The sequence below is a fragment of the Talpa europaea genome (assembly GCF_964194135.1).
Source record: "Talpa europaea genome assembly, chromosome: 4".
Lineage (NCBI taxonomy): Eukaryota > Metazoa > Chordata > Mammalia > Eulipotyphla > Talpidae > Talpa > Talpa europaea.
In genome coordinates this window covers 67,221,361-67,241,879 of record NC_140070.1, presented here as the reverse complement: position 1 = coordinate 67,241,879, position 20,519 = coordinate 67,221,361, and the positions used below count along the sequence as shown (strand labels likewise).

At 40.9% G+C, this 20,519-nt stretch overlaps 1 pseudogene across 1 annotated transcript in view; it reads right to left on the bottom strand.

The window, feature by feature from the left end:
• LOC311170239 (dihydrolipoyllysine-residue succinyltransferase component of 2-oxoglutarate dehydrogenase complex, mitochondrial-like) overlaps positions 1–18,227 on the bottom strand; it is a 78,096-nt pseudogene extending 59,869 nt beyond the window's left edge. Inside the window, exon 1 of the transcript in view lies at positions 17,989–18,227. The product of the transcript in view is annotated as a dihydrolipoyllysine-residue succinyltransferase component of 2-oxoglutarate dehydrogenase complex, mitochondrial-like (transcript). The remainder of the gene's footprint in view (positions 1–17,988) is intronic.
• Positions 18,228–20,519: the final 2,292 nt, after the last annotated feature.

The window sequence follows — 20,519 nt, the reverse complement described above, 5'->3', positions numbered from 1 at the left end:
TTGGTAAGTCTTTGATGCTTTCTGATGTTTAGTTTACCTACATGTGACATGAGGATAATAATCCATACTATATAGATATGTTGTATAGTTTAAGTGAGATAACATACAAGAATGATAAAAATATTACTTAGTACATGTGTATGGAATTTGAATAACTGATTTATTTTACATCACAACAAATTTTAACTATATATTTAAAATGTGTTCTTATTCACCTACTATAATTCTGAGCAATGTTAAGGAAAACTATAGTTCTCTCATTTTTAGGTTTTGAATTATATGTTTGCATATTAAATTTAGGTATATTCTTTTTTATCACTTATTTTCCTTGGATCATGTCTAAATTTCTTTCCTATTCATACTCTGAGAGTTTTAGAATTATATAGTTAGAGCACTGGAATTTATATCTTAAAAATCCTGTATTTTAAGCAACAGAATCGTGGAACATAGAAAATGACTATTATCTAAAGATGTAGAAAACAGAACTCTGGAATCCCATTGGTAGAACTACATTATCAAAGTACTCAATGGATTTGCCTTTAGAATTACTCAAAGAAAAGAGGTGGTAAAGAATATATATATATATATATATATATATATATATATATATATATATATATACATGCACACACTTTAGAAGTGCATTTGTGTTGCAGAATAATATGATGAAAAATAGAATAAAATATTATTTAGTAAAATTTATGTGTTTTTATCATAATCTGTAAGTTAATTAGTAATATCTTCTTTAAAATATTTTTTGTCAATGAAGTACAAAGCAATTAATCTATAGAACTTTTTGTGCATGATACTGAATTTGAAAATTGATGTTTAGCATTTCTTTTTAAGCAAAATGCTCAGTTATTATGGGACAATATTTAATAAACTGCGAAATATTTGCATTGTCAGAAGATGCGAGCTGACATAGATTTTCAAAAATCTATGTCAGCACTAGATTCATAAAGATTTCAGGGAGAAATAAATTTTAAAGAATATAAATGATTATATCAATTTGATGTACTATCCAAATATATATATGTAGTTGCCATGGTAATTGTACATATTTTCATATACTATTACTTTTAAGGAAAGTTGGTTCCCAAGGTAACAAGTAGATGGCATTACATTACTATTCTTTTTAAAAAAAAAAAAATATTTTATTTATTTATGCATACAAGAATTGGAGTATAGGCCAGAGGTGTGGGGAGCAGGGGTGAGAGGATTCAACAGAGACAGAGTGGGGAGCAGAAAGACAGAATGATTAAAATACACTGCAGAGGGGAGCAGAGGGTGAGAAAGAAGAGGTCTGCTGTGCCGTGTGGGTCACCTCTCTAGATGGGGATTGAACTCGTGCTGATAGCTTCATAGAGCTAAAACAACCACGTGCGCCACGATGGAGGCCCTCATTACTATTCTTAAAAAATATTATTAATGGTAAAATTCAAGAAATAATATAAAACATTTTTGTTTTCACACAGATAAAATGAGTAAATAATTATGTTCTTAATAATCGAGTCACTTGTGTCTACACAAATACAAAATCATTGCAATTCTATTAAGTTCATTAAAGTAATTTTATTGTTAACTGAAGTAAATTATTAAAGAAAGCTACTTAAAACAAGTAAAATTTTTGACATTAACTTAAATCCTCTTTATTTTATGACAATTATGACTCTATAAAATCTTCCAGGTTGTAATGAAATATTAAACTACACTACAATGTATTACTCTAACACCAAACCTAAGAAAATAAAATAATTAAAACACGAGGAGCAAATAGCAGCAGTACTCATTTAAAGAACCCTTTCACACCATATCATATTATTTGAAAAGCAATGACAAAGGAAATAAACATTAAAAAATTCTAAAAATTCTAGCAATTTATATGTAGCTCTTACCCAAATACATAAGGGAAAAGAAACAAACCCCATGCAAACCTCACTGGCACACATCCATGTTTGGGTGTCTTTTCAAGAAAACTCCAGGATGTTCCTGAAGGTAGACACCAGAGGAAGGGAAATTGAATAGGACTGGATATTTTGCTCTCACTCAGTAGAATTGCAAAAAACATTTTTTTAAAGATTTATTTATTTAGAGCCTCTCCTGGTGGCACAGTGGTTGAGCGCTGGTTTGCGAGGCTGCCCTGAAGCCTCTGCAGCGCCAGTTCGATCCCCGGCCACCGGTGAAGATCCCACAAAAAAAAAAAAAAAGATTTATTTATTTGTACAAGAACTGGGGTACAGGCCAGTTGCAGATGTGCGGGAGGGTGAGAGGATTCATCAGAGACAGAGCAATGAGCAGAAAAGGCAGGTTATCGAAATGCACTGCCGAGGGGAGCAGTGGGTGAGACAAGAGAGGTCTGCTGCGCCATGTGGGACCCTCGCTGGCCAGTGGGATCGAACCAGCGCTGCAGAGGCTGCAGACAGCTTCACAGCGTGGTCCTCAAGTGCCTGCGCCACCAAGGGAGACCCAGCAAAGTAATTGTGTATGTGTGTATATTCTATATATAAATGTATTTATGGCTATATGTATATATGTATATGTGCATATATTAAACTATATAAATCAAAATTAGTTTATGGACTTTGGAGGGAAAATCCAAAAAATATTAATATAATTAGATATGAAATAATATACACATAAAATGAAAACATAAATAGGTGATAAAAGATTTTAGAGTAGAAGACATTTTCTTGAAGAATATAAATACTAAATCTATAGGAAAAAAGTTTGCTATCTGTGTTTCTTGAAAACTGTATGCATAGTTATTGATTTTGATAAGTAGCCTGATTTTTTTTAATTTAAAGAAAGAAAATTTGTCAGTCACACAAACATGACAAATTAATTACCTATAAGATGTGTGTGTGTGTGTGTGTGTGTGTGTGTAGGGGTGTTTTTGAATGTTTATATACATAGTGGTCATGAAAATGCACCACTCAAAATGAATGCTACTCCTAATTACTTCCAGTGTGGAACATCTGATCTGAAGACAGAATTGTGGCCTTATAACTATGTAATTTCCTCATTGTATCATATATCAGGCCATATAGGATCACCTGGTCTGATAGAATAATAGTGGAATAACTTTCAAACTTGTTATAGAAACATTCCAAAACAATGAGGAATAGGGAAATATTATTTTGATTGCAGTATATGTGTTCAGTCAGAAGCCTTGATGTAATGGTTTGTTTCAAATAGAAGAAATGCATGAGTGCAAGAGTCAAAGGACAGCAACAGAACCCAATTTCTTTTTTTTTCTTTTAAACACATGCAATTTGCAGTAACATCGATGGCTCTGGAAGGGATCATGTTTGGCGAAATAAGCCAGAGAGAAAAAGAAGAATGCCGGATGGTCTCACTCATGGCAGGAATCTAGAGAGCTTAAATAAGGGACCAGGAAAATGAATAACTGTGGGAAAGTGAAAATAAAAATCAAAGGAAAACTATGGGCCAGAGACACTCTGTGGGGGGGTGGGGGGCAGGGAGGGGAGGGATTGGGGTCAAAATAAGGGGGTTGCAATTGTATGGGGAATATAAAAATAAAATTTATTTAAAAAAATATTTATTTATTTATACAAGCACTGGGTACAGTCAGAAGTGCAGGAGGGTGAGCGAATTCACCAGAGCCAGAGCGGGGAAAACAACTGATGAAATACACTGCTGAGGGGAGCAGCGGGCGTGGCAGGAGAGATCTGTGCGCCATGTGGGATCCTCGCAGGGCAGCTGGGATCAAACAGGCGCTGCAGAGCTGCAGAGGCTGCAGCTTCGCAGCCCAGCGCTCAACTACTGCGTCACCAGGGGAGGCCCAGAAACCAATTTCTATTATGCACACGAATCACTGATACATTGAATTCCTTACATCCACAGTTTTGGATTATTGAATGTCGGACGTTCTGTGCATTAAAAAAAAAGATTTCGAGGGCCTCCCCGGTGGCGAAGCGTTTGACCGCTGGATTGCGAAGCTGCCCGCAGCCTCTGCAGTGCCGGTTCAATGCCTGGCCACCAGGTGAGGGTCCCACATGGCAGGCAGACCTCTCCTGTCGCCTGCTGCTCCCCTCAGCAGTGTACTTCGTCAGTCTGCCTGTTCTTCTCCCTGCACGCACTGGCTCTGGTGAATTCTCTCACCCTCCCAGCTTCTGACTGTACCCAGTGCTTGTATAAATAAATAAAAATAAATCTTTAAAAAAAAATAAAAAGGTTTCTATCTTGCCTATGGCACTGAGCAAAAGTCCCACTGAACTGCAAGTTATGGCTTTTGGAAGGACAAAATGAATTCTTTTTAACCAGGGAGACTTTCAAGAGGTAAGATGAGTCTTACAGTTGCAAAAATAATTACTCTTGTTCAACTTGAATAAGTAGAGTTGCTGTTAATAAAGTGAAGCAGAGAGAAGTACTTTTGAAGAAAAAAGATGATCAGCTTGGGTGCTTCCTAGTATTACCTCACCTCTAAAGACTGTGAGTGGATAAATGCAGCCATCCTGACTGTGGAAGAATGTTGTAGAGTCAGGACTGGACACAGTGCAGGTTTTCTGATCCCATGCAGACCGGGTAAAGGAGGAGTCAGAGTCCTTAGTGGGTTTTTGCAGGTCTTTTATTGGGGTTCACCAGGCATTTGGCAGGCAGGGGTGCTGGCTGGGGGGCTGGGAGGTTGTCAGGCCTCCCAGCCCCCAGCAAGTCTTCACTCTATCTGGGCTCTCTGGAGTTCATTTTGCTGCTTCTCGGCTTCTCTTTCGGCTTTGTCTTCTACTGCTGCTGCTGGCATCCCCGTGACGCCACCCTTAAAAGCACAGTCTTAGCTCAGCTGAATCCCATCTACCTATGCCCACACCCTATTCCAGGTGCCCGCCATCAGACATGCATTCTGGACAAGGATCCATTATCTATCCTGATGGCGAGAGGGCAGAAAAGACTGATATTTTCTTTACCCTACAAATGTGCAGCATCTTCAGGAATGAAGATTTGAAAATTCCTCAAATGATCCAACAGTACCTGACCAGATGATTGTTGAGAGTGAGAAATTAATTTTTATAGTAAAGAGGTGGAAGGAAATCAAGGGATTTATTTTCTGTTTTTGTTTGTTTTGATTGGCTATAACTAAAATAGTTGTGTTATTTGAGAGAAAATCTACTGCACCAATAATTGTGTACTTAGGTTTCAGTACTTAATATTGAGGCATTGCATGCTTAGAGTTTGTTTTGCTTTTGTAGGCTGCTGCTGCATGAATGCCAATTTAGACTAATGGCATCCAGGTTAATTAATTTAATTTAATGACAGGAGGAAGATGGTAAGTAACACTATAGCCCAGAGAACAACTGCATCAGTTGATCTATGTAGTTAATGCCACTAACTTCTCTCATCCCTTCTAAGGATCTCTTCAGTAAGAGACTATCACTATAAGAATTGATGCAAAACAGTGTCTCCCAGGTGGTGCAGGGGTTAAGTCTCAAAGCTATCAAGCTATCAGCAGCCACTGCAACATGAATTCAATCCCTGGGCAGGGAGCTAACCCAATGGCTCAGCAGATCTCTCCTGTCTCACCGCTGCTCCCCTCAGCAGTGTATTTCACTAGATCTGCCTGTTCTGCTCCCCACTCTGTCTCTGGTGAAACCCTTCACCCCCAACACCTCTGGCCTGCACCCCAGTTCTTGTATACATAAATGAATAAAAATAAATGTTTTTTAAAAAGTAATTGACGCAATACTGTAGGGTAAGGAAAAATGTCAGACTTTTCTGCCCTCCCGCTATCAGGATAGATGATGGATCCTTGCGGTCCTGAATGCATGCCTGATGGCGGGCACCTGGAATAGGGTGTGGGCATAGGTAGATGGGATTCACCTGGGCTAAGATGGTGCTTTTAAGGGCGGCATCACGGGGACTCCAGTAGAAAATGAACAGAAGCTGAGAGAGAAGCAGAGAAGGCCGGAGAGCCCAGATAGAGTGAAGACCTGCTGGGGGCTGGAGACCTGCCAGCCTCCCGGCCCCCCAGGACCCCTGCCTGCCGTGTACCTGGTAATCCCAATAAAAGACCTGCAAAAAGCCACTAAGGGCTATGATTTCTCCTTTACCTGGTCTGCTGGATCAGAAAACCTGCACTGTTTCGTTTCCTGACTCTACAAATACAAAGGTGGGACAAGTAAGGGCTGTGGTGATCATGGCAATGTGTGTCTCAGATCTTATGCTGCAGGGAACTAATTGATAGCTTCAGGTATTGCACTCAGAATCCATTACCGCAGTAGTTCTATAGGTGCTTCCAAACAATAACTGGGTGTAATATGGATAGGAAGGTACTTCAATTTTTGTGAAGCTATGAATTCCTCTAAATGGTGATACAAGCTGGAAACTCCCCATCATCCTGAATAACACATTTTTGAAGAGCTCTACAATTAGAAACCCTCCTTCCATCTCACCTTCACCAAATTCAGCTTTTATTACCCTCTTTATGTGGTCTGCTCCCTTTGTTTTTACTCTCAATAAATCTCTCAATGCATTTTTTTTCTCAATAAATCTCTTGTAGACTTCCCTGGTGGCACAAGAGGTTGGGTCACAGTGCCATGAAGCTGTCCGTAGCCACTGCAGCACAAGTTCAATCCCTGGCAAGTAAGCAGACCCACATGGCACAACATACCCCTCCTGCCTTGCCTGCTGCTCTCCTCAGCAGTGGTGAATTTTGGTCCATCTGCCTGTTCTGTTCCCCACTCTGTCTCTGCTGAGTCCTCTCACCCCCTGCACATCTGGCCTGTGCCCCAGCTCTTGTATGCATAAATAAATGTATTTTTGAAGAAAAAAAAAACTTGTATCCCTATACTAACTTAATATCTGCTTCACAGAGATCCTTATCAGCATACTAACAACTTCTAAATAGAATGAGAAAATCAAAAGTTCAGTAGTGAGTATACTATTGTAGGGTAAGGAAAAGTATCAGGCTTTTCTGCGCTCCCGCCATCAGGATAGATGATGGATCCTTGTGGTCCTGAATGCATGCCTGATGGTGGGCACCTGGAGTAGGGTGTGGGCATAGGTAGGTGGGATTCACCTGGGCTGAGACTGGGCTTTTAACGGCGGCGTCATGGGGAAGCCAGCAGAAGCCAAAAGAGACGACGAGAGAGAAGCAGAAGCAGAGATCACCGGAGAGCCCAGATAGAGTGAGGATTTGCTGGGGGCTGGGAGGCCTGCCCCTCCCGGCCCCCCAGCACCCTTGCCTGCTGTGTACCGGGTAAATCCCAATAAAAGACCTGCAAAAACCACTGAGGGCTCTCACTCCTTTTTTTTTTTTTTAAGATTAATTAATTTATTTATTTATTTATTTATACAAGCACTGGGTACAGTCAGAAGCAGGAGGGTGAGAGAATTCACCAGAGCCAGAGCGGGGAGCAGAACAGGTAGAAGAACCGAAGTACACTGCTGAGAGGAGCAGTGGGCATGGCAGGAGACGTCTGTCCTGTCATGTGGGACCCTCGCCAAGCAGCCGGGGATCGAACCAGCGCTGTAGAGGCTGCAGGCAGCTTCGCAACCCAGCGTTCAACCACTGCGCCACCGGGGAGGTCCTCTGACTCCTTCTTTACCCGGTCTGCTGGATCACAGAAAACCTGCACTGTGGTCTTCCTGCCCCTACAACTAAGAATATATATATGGGTCTATTGTTTTTTAAATATCTGTAATAACTATGTTTATAATGCAATATAACTGTGTGTATGTACACACACACACACACATATATAAAGAAGTATACTAGTGATGAGGAGAACATGATCTCTGAATACCAGTTTCTGGAATATATGCCTCATAGTTAATATTTTCTATGTTTTCACAATAAACTGATAATAATTTTTTAGATTACTACTTTTTTAAAAAATCAGAAAATATTCATAATTTTTAAGGTCCAGTCGATTAAAGATTCACTTACAAATTCTTATGCCCATTATAACAACAGTTCAAATATTATCTATTGTATGCCAACTCTGTTAACTTGATGATGTACTCAGAAACATCTTGAATTTTCAGTCTTTGTGATTATCACTATATGAAAGAATGGACACTGATTTGGCATGAACTTATTGCCAGGAAAAAATACTTTTTTATTGTAGACAGACACTTTTCTACAATAGTGTATAACCCATTTTTAAAAGATTGAGAACCATCAGTAAGATAAAAAAAATGACTAGAAAATTATAGCCTTCAAATTTTAAGTAATTTTATCTTCAATTTATTTATATACTAGCAAGTATTTATCATTTGTAGAATAGCTATGATTTATTCATTATTATTAGAAGCAAATGTCATGCTCATAAGCTAAAAATATTACATTATGGCCCATTTCATTAAAACAGACACAACAATCAAACGAAATTATGGACTTAAATTTGTTCATTTTTAATTAAAATAATTGAAGTCAATCAAATAATTGGATACCCTGAGGGGGAATCCACATGAGAGTTTTTTTTTTTTTTTAAGCTTTATTTATTTATACTAGCACCAGGAGGGAACAGGCCAGATGCATGGGAGGGTGAAAGGATTCACCAGAGACAGAGCGGGGAACAGAACAGGCAGACTGATGAAGTTTTTTTTTTTTTTTTTAAGCTTTATTTATTTATACTAGCACCAGGAGGGAAAAGGCCAGATGCACGGGAGGGTGAGAGGATTCACCAGAGACAGAGTGGGGAACAGAACAGGCAGACTGATGAAATACACTGCTGAGGGGAGCAGCGGATGCAGCACGAGAGGTCTGCTGCTCCATGTGGGACCATTGCTGGCCGGCCGGGATCGAACCGGTGCTGCAGAGGCTGTGGACAGCTTTACAGCGCAGTGCTCAACAGCCTGTGCCACCAGGGGAGGCCCCACATGAGAGCCTTAATTGCCCAATTTATTTATTTTCAAATTCATTAACCATTTTTTTAAAAGTTTTATTTATTTATGCATACATGAGCTGGGTGCAAGCCAGAGATGTGGGGGATGAGAGGATTCACCAGAGACAGAGTGGGGAACAGAAGAGGTAGATTGACCGAAGTACACTGCTGAGGGGAGCAGCAGGTGAGTCAGGAGAGGTCTGCTGCGCCATGTGGGTTGATCCCTGGCAGGCCAGGATCAAACTCATGCTGCAGATTGCTTCATAGCGCGGTACTTAACCCCTTGCTCCACCAGGGAGGCCCTATTAACCATTTTTGGCTTATTTAACACAGGTTACATGTGTATCTTAATCACCAATATTAACTTGAGTGTCTTGGGTTGTGTGTTTGTATGTGTGTGTGTTTTAACATATTTACTTTTTAAACCACACTGTTTAATTTGACATGTTATACTCTATAAAACATTGCTATCAAGTTTAGTTGATGTGCTGAGATGGATCAAACACATTCTAGCCCTATTTTATTTAGATGTCATACTTTTCTTGGGAATAATCAATTATTATGACTTATTTGCTTATGTATTTTTTAATTAATTAATTAATTAATTTATACAAGCACTGGGTACAGTCAGAAGCACAGGAGGGTGAGAGAATTCGCCAGAGCCAGAACTGGGAACAGAGCAGTCAGATGCTGAGGGGAGCAGCGGGCGCAGCAGGAGAGGTCTGCGCGCTATGTGGGACCCTCGCTGGTGGCTGGGGATCGAACCAGCACTGCAGAGGTTGCAGGCAGCTTCGCAGCCCAGCGCTTAACTGCTGCGCCACCAGGGGAGGCCCTCCTTATGTCTTTTGAGATAGTAATGATATAAAACATATGTTCAAACACTGGGCAGATATGTACTTGCATGACTTAGAATAATTCCAGGATATACTTTATAATTTGTAGTTTATAATAAATTGTAGTTTATAATAAATGTCTAAATGTGTAATTTAGCTTCAAGATTATATGACTTTGGGCCTTTCTGGTGGCACAAGGGATTAAGACGCAGCCTACCCACATGGCACAGCAGACCTCTCCTGCCTTACCAGGTGCTCCACTCAGTAGTGTATTTCAGTCAGTCAGCCTGTTCTGCTCCACAATCAATCTCTGGTGAATCCTCTCACCCTCACCCTCCCCCCACACCTCTGGCCTGTACCCCAGTTCTTGTATGCATAAATAAATCAATCTTAAAAAAAAAAAAAGAGTAGGGCCTCCCTCGTGGTGCAGCAGTTGAGCTCTGGGCTGCGAAGCTGCCTGCAGCCTCTGCAGCACTGGTTCGATCCCGGGCCACCGGCGAGGGTTCCACGTGGCATGCAGACCTCTCCTGCTGGGCTCGCTACTCCCCTCAGCAGTGTACTTCGTCAGTCTGTCTGTTCTGCTCCCTGCTCTGACTCTGGTGAATTCTCTCACCCTCCCATGTTTCTGACTGTACCCAGTGCTTGTATAAATAAATAAATATTTTAAAAAATAGAATGAAGTAAAATAAATTAAAAAAAGTGTATGACTTTGAGGCAATAAAGTTGCATAGGTAGGATTCATATTACAGCTTAGACAGATCTTCTAAATACCAACTATTTGGAAGTAATTTTCTCAAATGGTTGATATCAGTGCTCTACTTAATATAATTCCTTCCATTATGGATGTTAAAGGTAAACTTTCACTTTTGTTTTTCAGAAAATGAAAATTTTCACATATGGTCCAATTAAAAAAAATAAATAATAAGTACAAATCTATTTCCCTACAAGTTCAGTATACATATATTTTCAATGTCTATAGTTGTCACATCTTTTCACAAATATCCATGATTGAGAAATAACATGCTATTTAAGCCCAAAGAAACTGACGGGGACCCCAACTCCTTTTCTAAAACAATACAAAGTGATTATATTACTATTCAATCTTACTTATCTATTAAATTGATGGGAAAACATGGATATGTGCTCAAAAATGTTTACCTCTAAAATTTAAGAATGAATAAAAGTAATCAATCAGATAGTTCTTTATTGTTATTCCAACAGAGATAATGATTAATGATTATCCAGAAAGAAAACTTTAAAGAAAGGGACCGCTTCATCTGAGATAAAGAGATTCAAACCATATCTTTAAATATATTCTAATGGCACCAATGCATGAATGTCATGTCCTGATTTTTATTTTTTATTTCAAGTTCATGTTAGATGTTTTGAAGAATATAATTACTCATCTAGTTTCATTATCTTGATGCACACTTAATGTATATGATGCTTGTCACTTCATTAAAGCTTTTATAATTAATTATTGAAACGGGTTGTTACTGATTGACCCATTTATAATGTAAATTTTAACTCAAAATATCATGGAATAATTTGCTAAACCTAGTAAAATCATTTGCTTTCTTCTTCAATTCCCACTTGATAGATTGAACATCATTTGTGGAAAGTTAGAAAGTTGGTAAAATTGGTTCAATCATTTTGGATGATAATCATATTACAAGAATCACTGCAGATGGAACTAGATATGAATCCTATAAATAAGGAGTTCGTCTGCTGTTCATTGCAGGGACGGGCATTTTGCTTTACAAAGTTTAAATTTATTACTTCTTACCTTAAATTAAGTATCTAACAATTTCTCAATTTAAAGTGTGATAAATGTAGATGAGTGTGTTGAAGATTTAAGAAGTACAGAACCTACAATTTCTATATAATAAAGATACATGTTTTCTTCAGACATTTAATCTGCCAGAAGAATATGGCAAGGATCTGGAATTTGTGCAAATAGCAAGAATGAAGTGAATGAAAGCATTAACTCTTGAAGTGAATATCAAATTTTATTACATTAAATTCTAAACAAGTATTGTCTTAGGTATTCTCAAAGGAAAAAAAATAACTGGTGTGTAAAATACACAGAAATATAGGGATAGTTTTCATTATTTTTTCAGTTCATGAAACAGAAAAGATAACACAAACACTCATAGTTTTTTTTTTTAACTGATTTTATTAATTCATGTAAAATGCAGTTTTCTTTTGATACAAGGCAGACAGCAGTACTAAAACTGGTCAACGACACTGCCCAAATAGTTTACTGGTCATTGTCTGAGTTCTTTACCTGCACACACAACTGCAAGACTATTCAGGCTCAGAGAACAACAATAATGGGATTTATTTAATAAACGGGGGAAAAGCAAAGAGTTCCTGAGGCCAAAAATTGTCGTTTAGCTCATCTGAAGCAGTGTCCAGTGTTTTAAAGTCCTAAAAACAAAACAGTTATATAGCATTTTCCCACCACTGAGGATGCAGAGCTTCTTTCCCAAACAATAGGCCACATGTCCTAGATGACATCTCCCTGCCTCTGTCAGCCTGGAGCATGCAGCAGCCAGACGCCAGGCTAGGTTCCAACTCACAAAGACAACAGAAGACACATCGGTAGATTCTTACAGAGAGCTGCTGTGATGCTCCAGCCAAACATCAGACAAGCAACACTCAAAACAGCAACTGCAGTGGCTAAATGACCCAACAAAAGGCCACACTCACACAGCTCAATGCGGTGCTCAGTTCCAGGTCTTCACTTCCTCTGCAGGGCTGTAACAGCAGCAAAACCAAGAACAGTTTCAGTCGCTCTGCCACGGGCAAACCATATGAACTCTTCTCTGAGGTTGGCTGCTGGAGTCTTCCACCTTTAGAGTCCTGCCACAGATTTCTGGAAGATCAGTGCAGTCGGGGCCAAAATGGCTGATCCTGAAATCACTGAAGATCTAAAATGCTGAATTCTGGAACACTGAATCCTAAAAAGCTAAATCTGGAACACTGAATACTGAAAAGTGAATAAGCTGTGGCTCATTCTGCAGTCCATTACATTTCTTATTGGTTGCTCCACCCCAAAATACAATACATTTTAATATTTTCCCTGGGGCTATCTATCCTCACCAGCAACCCCCTCCAGGGGGCACCACCTGTAACAGCCTATTGCCTTCAGCCACCAGTTACACTTTGTGACTGACAGAGTACTTGGAATGGTAAAGGATCATCAACAACATCAAAATGTCACCATAAAATAAACATTTTAATAAAAAAATTAAGATAAGATTCCAATATCATAAGCTCCCATAAAAGAAAAAAAAGTAATCTCTGGGCGATTCACTTGATAATGTTGCATGAGGATGATCATGAGGTGACCTGAGGACAGCAAGTGAAATAGAAATTTTTACCTATAGAACAGGCCAGAATGATATTTTAAGAAGGACAAAAGTCCAGTCCCCCACAGCAGAAAGGTATAGAGACCTGCCAGTGATCTCAACACTGGAGAAAAAGTTCAGGCAGCTGCTTGTTGAGATCAGGGGCAGGCCCCACCTCTCCACCACAGTGGGTTGATACTATTTTAATAAAAACCTTTTAGTCATATTATAGTCACATAGTCTCATATAGTCATATTTAACCATTTTCTATCACTTTAACAATTGTGAATGAACTTTAAATACCATTTTTTAAAAATACCTTTTTCTTTTTTTTTTTTTTGTTTTAAAGAACAAATGGCAAAACCCTAGTGTGGGGGAACCCTAACCTCCTCCCCAAATAATTAACAGGAAAAGCTTTAAGTATTTCTTCTTCCATCTATAAGATCATGTCACATTATCTCTTACTTGTTTGTTTTTTAGTTTCTATATCTAACCACCCATCCTCTGAAAACCACGGGTTTCATTTTTTCACTAATGCTAAACATTCTATTTCTTTTTCCATTGATAAGACCGTGTCACCTTATTTCTTATTTGTTCACATGGCGAAGCAGACCTCTCCTGTTGTGGCCACTGCTCCCCTCAGCAGTGTATTTCATCACTCTGCCTGTTCTGTTCCCCACTCTGTCTCTGGTGAATTCTCTCACCCTCCCGCGCATCTGGCCTGTGCTCCGGTTCTTGTATAAATCAATCAATCAATCAATCAATCAATCAATCAATCAATCTTTAAAAAAAAAGAAAAAAGAAAAAAAATTCTGTTCTCTATTTTCTATATCTAACAATCCGTTCTGTGGAAACCACGGGTTATATTTTTCCACTACTGCTAAACATTCTATAATCTGCTGAAAAAAGAGATGTTGCAGAAGCAACAGAAGCCAAGCGGAAGTAGAAAGCCTTGAAGAAGGCCCCATCTGGAATTCCCGACCTTTACTCACGTCCTTCTATAGCGTCAACGACCGCTGCAGTTCACCTCGTCACTTTAGTGGGAGGTATTTCCTTCAGGTCCCTGTTTTCAGGTACTACTGGTGAGCCTCTAGTGGACTCGGAGACCTGGTACGCTGATCATGATGTACTAACCAGATGGGGGACTGCTATGAGCAAGAAGCAGTGATTCTCTATTTTTCTCAGCATGGTTATATAGGCATAGGAACAGAGACATCTGCGTTTTATTTTCGTAAGTCAGAAAAAGCCAAAACAACCTTGCCTTGCACACCATGTACATGAGCTCACACACACCCCTCATATGTTAGGCCTTGAGCTTATCTGACATGTCTGCCCTAGTGGGCCTCTGTTGCTAGGTAACAACTGAAGAGACTCCAAGGCCAAAGCAACTTTGGGACATCTCCCTGAGCGGTTTTCCACCCTGGAGTATGTGAGTTTTCCCAAACGATTAGGTCATCCCTTTCCCATGCTGTCCTTAGGTCACCTCTTGATCATCCTCGTGCAACAGATTATTATGGTAACATATTTCTTAACATAGAAGAATCAAGAGAAACATATTTGACATTACATGCTTTGAGATTTGAGCTAATTTCTAAATAATTAGTAGTCATGTATGAATAGAAGTTTTGTGTACTGAATTCCTAGATAGTGTTCTTTTCAAATTACTATAAATCCAAAGATCCATTCACTTAAAATTAGCATATATTTATGTACACTTATGTGTAATCTCTTCACTTATTACCTATAATCTGCATGGTTAATACTATCACATAAACAGAAATAAAGAAAATTAGAAAATTTGAGTTATTTTTAAATCACTTGCTGATATGAATGTTGTAAATATCACTTAAATCACATTTCAAGGTTCATTATGAAGTTTATTGTTTAATTGTAAAGAAGAGTAAATATAACATCTGTATTTAAACTAGCCTCCATGGTAATTTGTAATTTCATGAGTGATTTATCAGACCAAATATGTTTATGAGTGTCTGAAGCAGCTGTACTAGAGTTGTGCCTGAGGTCAGGTCACCAATTTCTTTTACTCACATATTTTGTATTTTCTTTCTTTCTTTCTTTTTTTAAAGATTTATCTATTTATTTATGCAAGCACTAGGTACAGTCAGAAGCGTGGGAGGGTGAGAGAATTCACCAGAGCCAGAGCGGGGAACAGAACAGGCAGACTGACGAAGTACACTGCTGAGGGGAGCAGCGGGCATGGCAGGAGAGTTCTGTGCACCATGTGGGACCCTCGCCCAGCAGCCAGGGATCAAAAAGGCCCTGCAGAGGCTGCAGGCAGCTTCACAGCCCAGCGCTCAACTGCTGTGCCACCGGGGAGGCCCTACTTTTGTAGTTTCAAAGATATATTTAATCTATGATTTCTTTGAAGGGAACTTTTCTTACCCATTTGCCCATTTTGTAAAGTTTAGGTTATTATAAACTTAATAGAATGCTTACTTATCCAGATAGAATGTTGCCCAACTATCTCAGGTGGGATAGTTTCTCTGTTGATTTGTTAGGGGGAAGAGACGTCCTGAGCAAACTCCATACAGGCCTTGTGGAATCCACCCCCACCACACTGGGAACTACAAATCTCATGATCACCCAAGGGAAGGTTGTAAGGACCTGAGGGCGGAGTTAAGCAACTAGGTTCTCAGTTTGAGTATTAACTTGCCATGTGGCTGGGAGTAGCCCTCTTGGCCACGCTGTGGGCTCGGTTTTTTGCCAGCTCAGCAGGTCTTTGGAATTCCAGGTCAGAGGAACGGGTAGGACACATTTAGGAACTTATCTTCCTCTTTTTCTCCCTGAGTAATTTATTTCCCCATTTCCCCTTCCCTTTTAAATAAACCTTTTATCAACCTGTTGTGTATGTCTGCAGTTTAGCATTAAGAAGTCCCCTTTAACCCCCCGATGAGGACCCACACTCAGGCAATCTGTTTTATATTGGGGTTGCTCCATACCAGATGCAGGCAAACAAACAAACAAAACAAAACAAAAAAAGAATCTTGCAGCCTTAGGTTTATCTGACAAACCTTCAGTGCTAAAGCAGTGGACCAGATACACAGGCAGACCAGCAGGCAGGAAGGCAGGCAAGCGGCAACTGAACCTTCTATTCCCCCCAGACAAGGGGTTCCACTCCCTGTGTACTGTGCAAGGACTGAGCCTGCACAAGGCCAATTATGTGTTCAGGGTCACATAACTGATTAATTTCCCCTGTGTGCCGGGTACTTTCAGGATCACATGCCATCTGTTGTTTACTGGATGTGTAAGGTGGAAAAAAAACCTGATAGATTGTCATGCATGTGGGGAACTTTCAAGGGAAGGCCTCCAGGAGTTGGAAAAGAGCCTGAGTTACTCAATGTCTGTTACATTCCACCCCCTTAGAGTTTTCCTTACCATACAACCTATGTGCCATTCTCCTGCAAGATTCCCTTGGTGAGGAGTGTGGAACACTGGCTTATAACCCACAAAAACAATACAAACTGCAGCAAAATGTAACAAGGAGGCTGTTTATTCTTACTATAATAGCAAAGGCAGCAAAATGATTGATTAGCAATACCCATGTGGGTATGAGCCCATCCACTAAGTGGTTAGGGCATACCCACCTAGGTGAGAAAAGAAAAAGAAGGGCCTCCCCTGGTGGAACAGTGGTTGGGCGCTGGGCTGCAAGGATTCCTGCAGTCTCTGCAGAACCGGTTCGATCCCTGGCCACTGGCGAGGTTCTGAAATGGCGCGCAGACCTCTCGCCCCACATGCTGCTCCCCTCAGCAGTGTATTTCGTTGGTCTGCATGCTCTGTTCCCTGTTCTGTTTCTGGTGAATTCTTTCACCCTCCTGCGCTTCTGACTGTACCCAGTGCTTGCATAAATAAATAAATAAATCTTTAAAAAAAAATACAATGAAGTTATTGGCACCAGCAATGGGGGCCCTCTCCCATCTTGCAGTATACAAGCCTATTTTAGGTCATAAAATGTTGCCTTGCCAAACAAACCCAGGCTTAAGCAAAATGTCTGAAGTCTGTATTTGTCCTTGGATGGAGCAGCGGTGCAATGCAATGAAGCCTACATGGGATCCAGGCCTCCTTCCTTGCTCCTCTCACTTAGTGTCTGCAGCACATCCCACAGGCATTGGCTCCACAGGGCTAGTGTCAGAGTGGGGCATGTAACTCTCAGCAGGCCACTGTAGTGTTCTATGATTCCTGCAGTCTTGGGATTATAGGATGCAAGGAATTTCCATTCAACATCCAACATCCTTGGCCCACTGATGCACCCCAGTACCTGGGAAATGGGTTCCTTATTTGCTCGCCACCAACAGTGGACATCCGCATGCAGCAAATCTATGCACCAGTGCAACAAAAACTGCCTTTGGGTCCACACGTGGAACAGAATAAATGGCTAACAAATCAGTAGCCATGTCTACACAGGTGACCACATACTGCTGTTCATCAGAGAAAGGCAGTGGTCCAATGATTTCAATCTTCCAGAGTGTCAGGGCACCTGCTCTGCAATACCTGGCCTGTGATGTAAAAGGTCACTGGTGTGAGTCCTGGGACACACTACACATTGTTCACAGACAGTCTGACTTGACTCTAAAGTTGTAGGTAGACCCCAGGCATGAACAGTGACCCACATTATCCTTTGCCTTGACTGCATGGAGCAACCCTTTGTGCAAACACTGTGCAGCATCCCACCCCAGAGCTGTTTCAAGCCATAGCACCCAGACTTGGGTGTCTGCTTCATCATTGTCTGGTGAGGCCAATCGGGCATTTCCTGTGATTTGGTAAATGGTTACCTGTGTCTGATGGCCTAGCTCCCATAGATCTTTCCATAGGGGCTGGTCCCACAATAACCGATTAATGGCTGCAGTCATTTAAGTTTCACATAGAAATCCACAGAATCAGGCCATTATACACAGTCCAACTGTTGGTACAGGTTACCAGAGAGGAAAGCTCATGGGCCATCCATACCACTCATCATTCAGTCCATTGTCTGCTCTGTCCCCTCCCTGTTTCAAACCAAACGGTATTGTTTCTGGGTATACAGACAGCTGTCCAATCCACGATTCTGGCTGGCCCCAGCTGGAGCCATACGTGTACCAGGCCACTGCTAGGATCAGTGCGGTGTCCGTCTCAGGCTGGCTTCCACAAAGGTTGATTCCATGCTGACAAATGGCACTTGCCCGAGGATCTTTTGCAATGTTACCCATAAGGGACTAGTTGACAGAGTGCTGCATTGTTGTAGGTATGACCCCCACTTCACCAAAATGGGTACCTGAGTAGTACCACTATGGTTCTTTGTTGCCCAATCCCCTACCACCTGGTTAACAGGTACATAGTCCCCAGTAGGACAGGAGCTGTGACAGTTATGCTTTCATTAGCTAATAAAGCTGCAAACACCACAGCTAGCTGCTTTTCAAGCAAGGCATATCTAATCTTAGCCCCTTTCCAGACTTGGGGCCAGAGCCTAATGGACTGTCATAGATAGTCTGACTTCCACAAGAGTCCACACCCAAATCCTTCCTGAGTAACAAGCACATCTACTTCACAGGCATAGACTATATCAAAACCTGCAGGGACTGAGCAGACTTTCTATACCATTTGACTTCAGCAAATGGTTCATCTGCTTTAGCAGATCATCCCACCTGGCCCCTTTATGTATGAACACATACATAAATCTGGAAATGAGAGCTATAAATTCCCTCTAGTAGCCCAGTAGGCCCAGAAAGGTTTGCAACTGCTTTGCTGTGGCTGGAGTGGGGTAAACTTGCATATTATCTATAATATGCATCAGGGATAACTTTTGTCTTACCTGACCAAACAACCCCCAAGAATGTGACAGACAATCTAGGCCCCTATGGATTGCTTTTGTTGATTGCCCAGTCACATGTTTTCAAGTGTGTCAGTCTTTTCCAAATCTGCAGAGTCTCTGGTCAACAAAATGCCATTAATGAAATCATATAAGCAAACCGAGAATGACCTCACCCATCAAGTCAAATCAGTTGCCACCTGCCCATGGAAGAGAGTAAGTCTTAGCAGGGATATCTGTGGAAGCACAGTGAATATACATCTTTGGCCTTTGCACATGAAAGCAAACTGGTGTTGACCCTCTGGTGCTATAGCAATGGGAAATCAAGCATTAGTTAGATCAACTACAAAGTGATATGTGCACAGAGTCTGACTCAGATGATCGCACAGTAATCTACTGGCATAACATCAGGTTTCTTCCTAAGCCACATGGAAGAATTATAGCAGCTGGGCAGCACACACAATGTCCACTTTCTTCAGCTATGGCCACCAGGGAACCAATGCTGTTCATTATTGATCACTCACCTAGGGACTGGCAGTGGTATGGTCAGATGCTCAGCATATCCATCACTGTCTTCACTGTCTTCACCACATGTATCAAAGGGTAAATTCTCACACTGTGGTCTACAGTCATAAACCATGTAGTACATCCACACCCATGATGTGCTCTGGAACTGGCAACACACATATTCTATACTCCCTTGGGGTTAATCACCCAATCCCCAGGAGAAGTCCCACCACTATCACTGTGACAGTCCACTCTCTATTGCCATCAAAGTTAAGAAGCAGAATCCCGTAACTTTTCTGTGTTCCCATGTAACAGGGATATACTATGCCCCCACATCCACTAAGGTGAAAACCCCTTGCACATTATTTGGGGATGAGTGGATTTTAAGTTCCACATGTGGCCTCTGGTCCTTGTTCATCCCCTTTGAATGAATTCCTCAGCCTTCACCCCATTCAGAAACCAACAGGGCACACCCCCAGGGCTGGGGTTGGCAGAAAACTGTACTCTAGGAGTAGACCATGTGCTTGGAGGCTGGAGTCCCCAGCTTTCACGTTCATAGCAACCTCTAGTCTCACTGGAATGAAACTCTGGTCCTCTAGCATTTGTCTCCATAACTCCAGCAAATATTGCACTGGGCTCTGCATCTATTTTGCTGTGATCTGCACCTGCTCCCAGTAAATCTACTCACATTTGGGCACAAGTGACAATGAGAGGCTCTGTGATTTTAAGAGTCTTGCTTGCCTGTTTTGGCATTTTTAGAGTTTTTAACAATCACCCATATTTTCTTCTGAGAGTGCCAGCTCTTGGCTTCACCAAAGCTGGCTACCATTGAGGTGACATCATGTATTTGGTGTCCCACATAAGGTACTAGAATTGCCATAAGAGATCCACATGAGTATGAAGGGGCCTTTCGCATTACCGAATCCCGAATCCCAGCAATAAATCACTCATCAAAAGGGCTATGAGTGTTACATTAAACATGGACTGGCACCTTCCCAGTAAACAAAGTACCTGCATAAGCTCAGTATATGTTTTTCATTTACTCACAGGCTCTGGTACATCTCCTGCATCAGTCCATGTCATTCACACAGCAGCCATTAACCAATAAAACAGAGAGTGATCACGCTGGCCATACAGCCAGATCTTCTGCAGCTACTGTCGCAATGATGGATGCAGGGTCATTGAG